General features: G+C 34.6%; 1 long non-coding RNA gene across 1 annotated transcript; it reads right to left on the reverse strand.

Annotated features, from left to right (window-relative positions):
- Positions 1–239: 239 nt before the first annotated feature.
- On the reverse strand, positions 240–1,725 carry LOC120069596. Its single transcript, XR_005479589.1, has 2 exons — positions 1,372–1,725; positions 240–583 (listed from the first exon to the last, which is right to left on the reverse strand). It is a non-coding gene; the product is annotated as an uncharacterized LOC120069596 (long non-coding RNA).
- Positions 1,726–12,816: the final 11,091 nt, after the last annotated feature.

A 12,816-nucleotide genomic window follows, 5' to 3' on the forward strand; every position in this document is an offset into this window, starting at 1 on the left:
GCTTAGCCTAATCCCGGTAATGGGGTTACTTACTAAGTATTCTATACTCGTCCTTTATGTTTACATATTTTTCAAGTAAGGACAAGGATACTCGAGCGACTAACAAGAAGAATCCGTGAAATGCCAATGGGACTAGACAAACGCTTCCACATATGAGTTCTTGTGTCATTTTCATGATTTCCTATTGATAACTTGTAGAAATAGAAGTTATTGTCTCTCAAAAGTTAGAACAATTAGAGTTTTTAATGATAAAATCTCATCATTCTTAGAGAAAATGTGTGGAATTACTCAAACACTACCAAACTCATACAAAAGAGTGTTTATTGCTAAAAGTTGCGTCATTAATGCATAATATTGCAGGATTTCAACAAAGATTCTAAGTGTCGTAGGCAACGTCCACGCATACGTCGGAGGGATTTCAACACAACAAAGGTTCATTGATTCAGGCTATTTGTGTCGAATCACCACTTGCAAGCATAGGCATCTACAGCTGGCGGCGTCTGAAAAGTGTCTGAGTATCAGGCGACTGACCAGGGTATGGAATTTAATGCTGCCCCATCATCAACCTAATGAAAAACAATGCCTATAAATAGAAGAAATCCCACAAGAAGAAGAGATTAGCTCATTTTATATAATTCTGAAATTTAGAGACTTAGAGTTGTGCTGCTATGATAAGAAGAACACAAGAAGGAAGAGATCCACCCCCACTATCGATCAAGGAGTGGAGAAAACTTAACTCGAGAGAGAATTTTCTTCCATTTCTTCTACAAGTTGGTTGTACACGAATTTAAATTGAGCCAAAGAGGACAAGAGATTGTATTTTGTGGCTTGACTCTTTTCTTTTCATCTCAATTCTAAGGCAAACAATTTAACCCGTCCTACTATAAGTGAAATGTACTCATACTAATTGAATCATGAGGAAACACATAACTGGTGGACTCGAAGGTGTACATAATTGGTGGACCTGAAGGCACACATAAACTGGTGGACCTAGAGGTACACATAATTAATTTTGTGGAGCTAAAAGTGCATGTAATCTGATGGACTCGAAGGTGCACATAATCTAGTGGACCTAAAGGCACACATTATAAACTAAATTTCAGGTACATAGTTACGAGTAGGAGGGCAATTTTAAACTTATCTATTATGAAACATGCAATAAAAGATCACATGACATAAAATTGTAGCATAAAATCTTATAAATTCATGAATTCATAGCATAACATCACATAAACTCATAGCATACATAATTAAAATATTTCCACAATAAATACATGTCTTTTCTAAAAGTTGTTCCCAAAAAAAAAGTATTTTAAATCTATTTTGCCTTTCACAGAGGCGGTTCCCATAATCCGTAATAAAAATACTTACTTTGAATTAGAACCCAGATAAAACTCTGCAAGGAATCAAGCTCCTCTATTTAACTTCTACTAATGTTTGTTTGGAAAAAAAAAATAGAAATTATATTTCGCAAACAACTAAATGTCTTTAGAAGTTTTTAAGAGGAATTTCTTCACTATGAAAAGGATATGAAAAGGACAGCGGGACGGCTACAAAATGAGAAAGTAAAAAAAAAAAAATGTAGAAATTAAAGAGAAAAAGAAAAAAAAGAAAAGGAGTTATTTTGGATGCATCTATATTGATTTTTAGATGGAACTGGCAAGTGAAATGTTTACGTCTTAATTTTTATATTATATTTCCAATTAATTAAAAAAATATCTAACTGAAAACTCTTATCTTCTGAACTCCACATTACTCCTTCCAATTTAGCACATTACTATGCAATTTAAAGGGCACGTTTTAAGCAATTGAAAGTTGTGGCTGGACAGAACTTTAAAAAGTGCACGAAACAAAGATTTAAAGAACATGACACAACGATTGATAGAGAAACTCGTAATCGTTTCCCATTCAATTATTCAGAAGCAAATTCGAGAAACTCATAATTGTTTTCCAACAAATTCATTGTCTCATCAATGAACAAAACCCATGCTTCAACTCCATTGCCTACCGTTACCTCCATCAAAATATCTAAGTTTCGAAGTCGTAATCGTTGTAAGGAGCAATGAAAAGAGTACTCTAGAATATTGTTGCTCGTTGAATGAAATTATTATTATCTAAGTTTCTTGTAATAGAGTTGTTCGCATGATTTTTACACCATCCATAACCACATAAGTGTACATTGTCAAGTCTTCAAATAGTGATTAAGTTGGAGTATCGTCAACAAGATTGGACCATTAATTCAATTAATTGCAACAACTAATTCTACTCCATTTTATCTAGAGAAATTAGACTTCAAAGATGTTTTATTTAAACTAACACTACTTCTACTCCTAACTAAATGGAGACCTAAGAAGCACCGGCACTCTGATGCAAATATAGGATATGAATATGATACGATACTCCAATTTATAAAAGCTAAGATACAAATACGTTGAAGATATTATATATATATATATATATATGATAATGCCCAATTAATTTTTATAGTACTTATTTTAAGTTGGATTAAAATAGATTCAAGAAGAGAGTGAAAACTTGAGACAAAAATTCAATAACGTCGAGTGGTGGTTGAGCAACTAAACCCGATGGTAGAAAAGAAGTAGAAGATGAAGATTGAAGAATGAAGTTGAGGATGGGGGAGAGGGGAATCATTATTTAGATACTGAGAGAGAAGAGAATAATGAAGATTTAATTACGTTTTAAGTTTTTTCTTCTAACTTTTTATGTCTTTATCATTTTTAACCTATTTTGTTTTGGATTGCCCAATTTAAGTGGACTTTTATGTTTGGGAGTGATTTCAAAATAGTTAAAATCACTTTTGTCATTTTCAAAATCACCATAAAATATGTTTAATCCTTCAAAACTAATTTTGATGTTATAAAAATTGCATTTAAAAGTTTAAAATTGAAAACTAAATTAATTTTGAGCAATTAAAATGTGTTTTCGAGTGGTTTTAAATAAAATGTTTTGGGTTGGGCTTTTAAGTTTTTTGGGCTTAAATTTGAAAAAAAAAAAAAGAAAAATAATTCAACGTATCCCCTTCATATATCTGAAAGTAGATACGCAGTGTCTGAAAATAAAAAAAATGAAAAAAAATCAGATACTTTAGATCATGTATCAAACATGTACATTGCCACGTATATGGACGTATCCGTGCTTCCTAAATGGAGACAATAATTAGAGATAAAGTTTAAGATAAGATTCACGTAATGGAGGAATAATGTAACCAATTAATCAAATACTACTTTTATCATGCAACAAACATAAGCCAAGAAGATACTTTTGTTATTAACTTCTTCTCTTCAAAGTCAATTAAGTCTTCTGCTTAGTGTTAACACATAACGAAGGTACCCTCAATCTATCTCGTTGTGATTACGAGTAGACTATTCCCATTTATCACTACAAGAATTCGAGACAGCCTTTAAAAGTAATTAACCAACCTTTATTAGGAAACCCAATACTCTCCTAGAAGATTATACTAATTAATAATCATGCATTTGTTGTTCTAATCTAAATTCCACATTCTCAAGCTAAAACTTAAATAAAAAAAAACAATTAATCTTTAATAAGAAGATTGAAAGCATTAAGCACACAAACATATGAATGGTTTAATGCATAATATAAGTCTTCTAATTAAATTAAAAATAAAATGAATTACTAAAGATTCAACACAAATATGAAATTTATTAGATCGAAAATTATTAGATCGAAAAGGTAAAAGTACTTAAAAGGATATGTCGAGCTCAAATAATTCTTATGCTCAGAGTTAAAACCTAACATGTCTACATGATTTTTAAAGACCAAGATGTTAAGCTCTTCTCTAAATGACCACTAAATGAACTGTATACTTCAATTTCAAAATTTACATATTGTCATTCAAATATCGTGTTATAATTCGAGTTCCTCTCTATCAAGTTAAATCTTAAATGAAAGTAATCTTCATTCAATGGACTAAATAATAAAAGCATCAAGCATTGAATTTTCATTCAAGATAATTGCAAAATGACAATCTTTCTTAAAATTAAATAATAAATCCAAAACATCAATCTATAAAATTAAGGTTCCATAATTCAAAATCACCAATAAAACTAGAACTCTAATAAAAATATTATAATAAAATCTAAAAATGAATGAAAAAGAAAGAACTTTTGATGTGTGCCACATTCGTTCCCATTGCGAACTCCACGATCTCAAACCTTGAATTTCTTCTTAACTGTTAAGAATATCACTTAGCAACTCCTTGAATATATGTACATGGAATATCGAGGGACTTTTCTCTGTAATTGATCTCCTATTAGAATGAAGTAAGTAATGGTTCTTTTTATAAAGATGATGAAATATCCTACTCTATTTAGGATCCCAAAACACATTAAGAATTCTATTTAGACTTAAACTTTCTTATTTGAATTAGAAGATAAAATATAAGAACTAAATTCAAGTAGGCGCTAGTAATATTTTTTTTGGAAAATGTCGCAGCGCCAGACCGCATTTTTTTTTAACCACAACACTTCTTTGTTCTATCTTTTTTTTAGAATAGGTGATATTATTATACAACAACAAGAGGGATCCCACAGCTCGAGATCAAGGCATCAAAGAAACAAAGCACAAGCAAAGACAGGGTAACAAAACCGAAACAAAGCTTACAAGATAAGACCAGAACAAAACCAACACACGAATGCAAAACTTGCAAACCACAAGGGAGAAAGCCATAGAAAAGAAACCAAAACCCCACAAACTAGGGACAACAGCAAAACAAGAACAACGTAAAGTTCAAAAGAAAAAAATCCATAAACAGACTAGATAAGACCAAGAGGATCAACACCCCAAGAAACAGCATGAGCACAAACCGTAGAGACCATAAAGTGAACTAGAGCGGACACCGACCTCGGTCAACTTCCATGCAGCCATCGATTACGCTCTTGCCAGATGTAGTATATGGAAGCACACTAGAATAATGGAACNCAACACACTCGAGTCCCTCACAGCTAACCACACACAGAAGGAATGACACGGAATACCACCTCCACCCACAAAATACCAGCCCAAGACACACTAAGATGACAAGGACGCAAACTTTCTCACGCATTAGTGATAGAAAACCGACCACTAGCATCCGGCACCCAAACCCAATAATCTTCTCCCCTCACCCTAGGCCCACTGCCTGAATAAGATCCCCCTGCCTTAACCCCTTCCTACTAGGAAAAAACACCCTCAAGGGAACCATTAATCATCACAAAGAACATAGGCGAAGTAACACAAGCCTTCACCTAACTAATAAACTGAAGGGGCATACCTATAGCCAGCAATACACCAAACAGAAAATCCCAATTGATCGAATCATATGCCTTCTGAAGGTCTACCTTCAACACACAACGCGGCTTCCCTTTGCCCTCCTTATAGCCTGTCTCTTATACACATCTAGATGTGTATAAGAGACAGCCTTAAGACAAGGAACAACTTACTACGCACCCCCTTACCCGACCCCACTCAGCACAACCAACTCAACTCCATATCCTAATTTGCCACTCGATGTGACGAACCCAACTGACGCAACACACCAGACCACACTTCTCTCCCAAACCCACACTCAAAAAATAAATGATCTCGCGACTCCATACCTCCCCCACACAGAAGACACCCCCTTCCCCTTTTGACAACACACCCCAACTCCTCAACCAATCCCGTATACCCAACCTGTCCCTCATAGCTAACCACGCACAGAAGGAGTGACGTGGAATACCACCCCCCGCCCACAAAATACCAATCCAAGATACCCTAGGACAACGAGGACGCAAACTCTCCCATGCACTAGTGATAGAAAATTGACCACTAGCATCCGAAACCCAAACCCAATAATCTTCCCCCCTCACCCTAGGCCCTACTGCTCGAATAAGACCCCAGGTCTCAAGTAGCTTCGAAGACACTGTAGGCCACCTCAAACGTCCCTCACCATCTATGAACTCCAACAATCGCGCCTTCAAACTACTCCCTATATCATAAACCACCGTAGACCTATGTGAATCCAAAATTGTACCCCTCAGCAACCAAGGATCCCACCAAACAAAACAAGACCGTCCATTGCCGACCNTATGCCTTCTGAAGGTCTACCTTCAACACACAACGCGGCTTCCCTTTGCCCTCCTTATAGCCCCCTAAAAGCTCCTGACACAATAATATGTTATCGAAAATTGACCTATCTGGAACAAACGCATGCTAGTTACCACTGATGAAAGCAGGCAACCACAACCGCAATCTCTCAGCTAAAATCCTTGAGATACACTTATACACAACATTGCATCAAGAAATAGAACAAAATGCTCCATAGTTCAATTCCCTGCCTCTTTGGGATAAGAGTAATAGCAGCAAAATTAACTCCACCAGGCAGGTAACAAGACTCAAAAAAATTCAGCACAACATCACAAAATCATCCCCAACCACACTCTAAGCAGCTCTGTAAAAGTCCACTGAAAACCCATCAGGCCCAAGAGCCTTCCCAGACTTCATCGAGAATAAAACCTTCTGAATCTCATCCCGACTCACTAGGCGACCAAGCACCTCCACCCCCTCCTCGAACCAGCTAAATTGCACAATATCCCCAATTCGGACAGTAAGATCCCTATATCTCATAGGCTGAGACCCTAAATAACCCCAAAAGAATTCTACCGCCACCTCTGCCACCTTGTCATGCACCATCTGGTGAGTCCCCCTAGCATCCACGACCGTAAATAAACCACTGCAGCTCCGACGAGAACGAACACAATGATGAAAAAAAGTTGTGTTCGTATCACCTAACTCCAGCCACCTCACCTTGGTCTTCTACCGGAGTGACACCTCCTCCAATCTCGCCACTGACCAGAACACCTCAGTGGCCCAAGCCGCCTTCGCACACACCGATTCTGAAGTAGGATCCCTTTCTACCTTATCCTGAGCAACCTTCATAACCTGCCTAGCCGCCTTCACCTTATCAACTAACATAGAGATACATCTACTGAACGAAGCATGTAAAACCCGTTTCACTGGCTTCAAATTATGCACAAAGCTAACCATAGGAGACACATCCTCAGACCTTCTCCACACTGACCAGATAATATCAATAAAACCCTCAGTCTCTGCCCAATGAGAAAAATAACAAAACGTAAGAGGCGACCTACTCCTCGTCTCCCCTATAGAAACAAGAAGAGGGCTATGATTAGAAATCCCCCACTGACCAACTCTAAACCTCCGAATACGAAAAAGCTATCTTTCATACCTCATTCGACAAGCATCGATCCAACCGGCACAAGATACCAATCCCCTGAAGTTTACTAGTCCAAATAAACCAGTTACCTGTCAAACCTAACTCAACCAGATCCACCTCCAGTGATGCCCCATCAAACTCCTCTATCTCCCTCAAGCTAGAGCAACCACCAAAATCCTCCTAACTACTACGAATAACATTAAAATCCCTCAAAACAACTCCAGGGAGCTACCATGAGACACACACATCAATCAATTGAGACTACAAGTTCCTCCTTTCACTCACGTGATTAGAGGCATACACAACACCAATATGTACCCTAGCACTCAATACAATATCCACTAAGGTTCCAGAAATGAACTGATCTCCACTGACATCAATAGAAAACTCATAGACACACTTCTGCCACATCATCCAGGTTATCCCAACTCCTCACACACTATAGCTACACACACTACTCCACGCATCAACAAACCTACCCATCACCATACCAAAATTCTTGCGACAAACCCTCGTCTCAAGCAAGTAGCAGAAAGTAACAAAATTAGGAAGCTAGAAAGTCTGCCACCACCCTACACATGATAGGGTCATTCAACCCCCAACATTCCAGGAACACCAAATCATGAACCTTGCAACAAATCACACCTACCACCTCCCACTAGGCCTTTGCCCGAACTCTTGAACATCCCATCCATAACAGACAATGGATAAGGATCTGCCTGCACTAGTGCCAATGCCTACGAGTCTCCCCCCTCATCACCCAAACTTATTGCGATCATCAACATACTTTACAAATCCCGTAATTCCAGGGGACTCATAAACTACTTTGCTTCTCAAAGGCACCGAACCCGGTGACCCACTGCCACCCATATGCCCTACACCACCTCTATCACGCCTACGACAACTGACCATACTAAACTCGTCAGCACGTCCCGCACCCTTACTCCCATAAACAAGTCCTGCCCCTTCCTCACACTCTTAATTCCCTCATTCTCCCTCAAACACCCCTCATTAAGTTAAGTTTTGGGTTGAAGTATTTGACCACCTTAAATTTCTTTGAATAACATTCAAATTGGAACCAATTTTTTTCTAATGCAGTGGCCATAGTTCTTTAAGTAACTTTTCATAAACAAGCAATTCATTATTATGTCATTTTGAATCGAGAAAAGTATTAATTGTTAGGTAAAAGTAGAGTAGGTAAGCCATGGTTGTCAAGATCATTAACCAATCAAATAAAATTTATAATACCGATCTAGATCTACTAAAATTTAAAAATTTAGCAATAATATTAACAAAATCAAGTCGATTCGTAGGAAAACCTTTATAAGTTTCGATGAGCTAAATTCCTTAAGCAGTGACCAAGAAGTTTGAGGTGGACAAAGAAAGAAAAGTGTAGAAAAATAAAACTCAAGAAATATAAAAAAGGGATCTAACTTAAGACTTCAAATCCACCCAGTTATTCGATTGATCATATGATATTCATTAGTAATCACTCATTCATACAAGTGCTTAGCCAACTTGTCTAGAAATACCGATATGAGGACACAAGAATATTAATTAAGACATTAATTAAATTAGATATTGTTTGATTGATTGTGTACGAATGTGTTCATAAGATTCTAACATTCACATTATGATTAAATTGGAAAACTAAGATGATTAGCTATGAAGTAATGCCTAAGTTTACTAACCGATTTGGTTCTTAATCCAACTAATTATGTGATGTTGTAAATTGGACTATTATAAATGGCCAATCAATTAACACACAAACAACCATCTATTCCTATTACTTGGTGATTAAACACAAGCTTAACATCATCAACTATAGGTTAATCTTTAGTAAAGCAAAGTGATTATGTCAGGTTGATCAAGCCAAACACAACACAAAAACATATATGTTAAAATAGAACAAGAATCAAAAGCAACCCAAAGAGAATCTAAAGTTTTAAAAAATCTTCACAATGAACAAATGAGTTTCTTCCTAATCCTAAGCTAGTAAGCTCACTAAGATTTTAAAGATGATTCATCACACAAAATACAAATGTTAGACACGATGTTCAGACTATCATAGAGACAACAAGTAACACAAACTGAAAGAATAGAATCCCAATGTGGAAGCGCTTGTATACCTTGTGCTATTGAAATTCGATTTGAAAAAAAAAAAAAAGAAGAGAACAATATAAACATGGGATAAAGTATAACACGAGGGAGAAGAAAATACTACATTTGGAGACAATTATTCAAACTTCTCCAATTCTCCACGAACTTTTCAATCATCTTTGATCTTGAATAGAACACCACCACTAAGATCTTTCCCGCTATTCTCCGGCAAGAATTGGATTTGTGGGAACCCCCTTTTTGGTAGAATAAGAGAAAAACAGTAGATAAACTATTCTCTAAACTACATGTTTTTAGAGTTGAGAGAGAATTTTTCTATTGATCCATTGAGAGAATGAAAAGTAAACTAGTGCTAAAATATAATATGTTATTATCCTTTTTAAGAGAGAGAGAAGGGGAAGTTACATGTAGCTTCCTTTAACTCACCGTTAACTCCCCTGAACCATGGGGAGTTAAATTTCAACTAAGATTAAATTAAATCTTATTTAATTTAATTTAATTTAATAAATAAATGTAAACTAATCTAATCAATTAATATAAATTAATTAAATATCATATATTTAATTAATATTAAATTTTAATCATATTCAAATATATTTCCCCCTCATAACCTATAGTTTAAAATATGAATCTCATTCATATTATACAATGTTTGGATCTTATTCAAAAATATTATTATCTCATATTATATAGTTCAATTTTGAATCTAATTCAAAATTAACTTTTTAATATAATGTATCTATATACATTATTAATTGTATAAAAATTAACTTTAATATTATAAAATTAATTCAAAATTAACTTTAATAAATTTTATTCAAACATTATTACTCTCATGTTATAAAATTTAATTTTGAATCTAATTCAAAATTAACTTTATATTATAATGTATTTGTTTATATTATATTAATTGTATCTTATATAATTAATGAAAATTCCCTTAGTAAGCTAGCAAGGGGTCTGATGGACCTACATATTAGAAGCTCCAATGATACGAGATTAATTAATTAAACTCTTTAATTAAAGTAACGAATATTCATTAACTGTGGGGCATTCCACTAAAAACCCACAGATGCACTCTTTGAACTGTAAATATATTTCTGTGTCAATAGATATAACCAATCAACAGTAAGTCAACCCTTCACAAACTGTCCGTAATTATAGCTAGGTCAAATTACCATTTTACCCATGTAATTACATTTAACTTCTTAAGTATCACTGATCACTATAATGAACAATCAGTTTATAGTCCAACTACAAATTAAATCCCTCATGGGCCAATAACAGGGTGAGGCGTCATTGTTCAAGACTCGGAATCAGCGCTTAAGGGAGAAATTCATCAATTTACTCAAAAGACAAGAATGAGTGAATTTCATTTTGTATAGCTATATTTTCACCTCCCTACTCGGACCCCCAAACTGGTAGACATACTGAGTCGACAATATTGGTCATTCTCACCAATAAAAATCAAATGATTGTCTTCATAGACAGAAGTTCATAACTCACTCAGGATTGAGGTCGAGTTACCTATGATCATCTTATGAAATGTTAATCTATTCAATCAACAGTGTTAAAAAGAGATATTAATCATTTTGCGTTCTGATCTTATACAAGCTCTTTGTATAACATAACCTTACTCGCATGTCTCCACATGAATGATTTGGGTCATATACATAGTGTCACTAGGATAAAGCACCCAATCTTATTCATATACTACAAACCATTTATCTTATTACTTGAATACGATCCACCAATATGCCTACCACATACTATTCAAGTTACATAATGGTTAATTGTATATATAAGTAATCACCATTATTTCAAATAACATATTAACTACGAGACTTTATGGCATAAATCCCAACAATTTTCCATTTGTACTAAAGTCGATGAGACATAAGCCGACGAGTCATGTATTTAAAGGCATATTTTATACTCAACATTCTCTCACACTTGCTCTAGCACACTAGAGACATGTCTCATAGTTCTAGACATTCTAGGAGATCCTCTCACACTTTAGCCTAGAGAGTTCTTTATAATTTAAATTGTTATGTCAACAAGTACCATCTGGTCACCACTATGATGTTTTTATCATTTTGTTATAGTCGTACAACCTGGTGTTTGTTACTATCTTCAAACTTAGTCTTTGCACCACATTATCTCATAAAGTGGATACACTAATTCATATTTGAAGCACTTTCAAATATTTAAATATATTCATGACTATGCAAATTATTGTTTCACAAGCAAAATTATTGCTTCGTAGTCCAATTTATATCACTTAGGATAAGACATGAATCTCTCTAAATCCTGTATGAAACAATGTATCCTATAAAAAATCAAATGTTAAACTTTATACACCAACGTCTTATTATTCATAAGTTTCAATTTTCAAACTCAATGGTCATACCAATGATTTAACCGATATAACAAACTAATTGTATATTAAATGTTAAGTAAGTCTCATGTATGATTTACATCCTTTCAACACTTGAGATGTCTAGGAAACTTTTTCCATAGACATATCAATTACAATATAGAATGGTACAGTACCATTCCATCTGAAGCTCTTACATCACACATTAAACAACAACTTTGTAAATGTAAAATGCATGAGACAAACTTAACATCATGTCTTTAACATCTCTTTGTGGACATTAATATACAAAAACATTTCATATCAACTATTTGAAATTGGTCCAAAAAATCAAACTTTCATATTGATCTTTACTTCATTCATACTGAGTAAATATCGATATAAAACAGATAAATATCCAGTTTTCATTTTCTTGTCCGTACAAGAATATTATCATCGTTCAAAGTCATGATATATGATACTATATCAAAACCTTATTCTCAAATATCCTAATTGTGAAATTCATTTCTCAAATAAACACCACAATTTTGCAAACCTTTCGCAATTTAATCATTGAAAATGTACTCGAATTGTATAGATGCACGAAACTTCTTTGCATAAAAGAGGTTACTCATTTTTAAATATCTCATATGCAACAATGAATCAAATGATGCATAAAGACTATTAAGATAACCAAAGAGAGAATTGACTCAAGTCTATTTTTCACCTACTAGTTTTAGCGCTGGTTTTCACCTGACGCCAAGAATCTTAATTTGGAGATTTCTATCTCCAAGTTCTATAATTTCAAGTCTCCCTTTTGTAAATCCATTCATATCCTTTGGGTTTGACTCCATTATTGAAAATCGTCAAAAGCTGACTGAGATTAAGTACATTATTTTATCTTGAATTTTATGATTTTGACATAATTTCTTTTTGTCAACTTTCTCCAATTCTTGTCATCCATTATGAAAACTTTGACTTCCAATAATTCTTAGTAGAGGTTTCTCATAAATCTTCCACTACTTTGAGGCTTATAAATTTTCATTTTGTCATCTAATATGACAATATAGACTTCAATTAAGCCTTACTAAACGTTGAGGTATCT

This window comes from Benincasa hispida, unplaced genomic scaffold (genome assembly GCF_009727055.1).
Source record: "Benincasa hispida cultivar B227 unplaced genomic scaffold, ASM972705v1 Contig50_2, whole genome shotgun sequence".
In the NCBI taxonomy this organism is placed as follows: domain Eukaryota; kingdom Viridiplantae; phylum Streptophyta; class Magnoliopsida; order Cucurbitales; family Cucurbitaceae; genus Benincasa; species Benincasa hispida.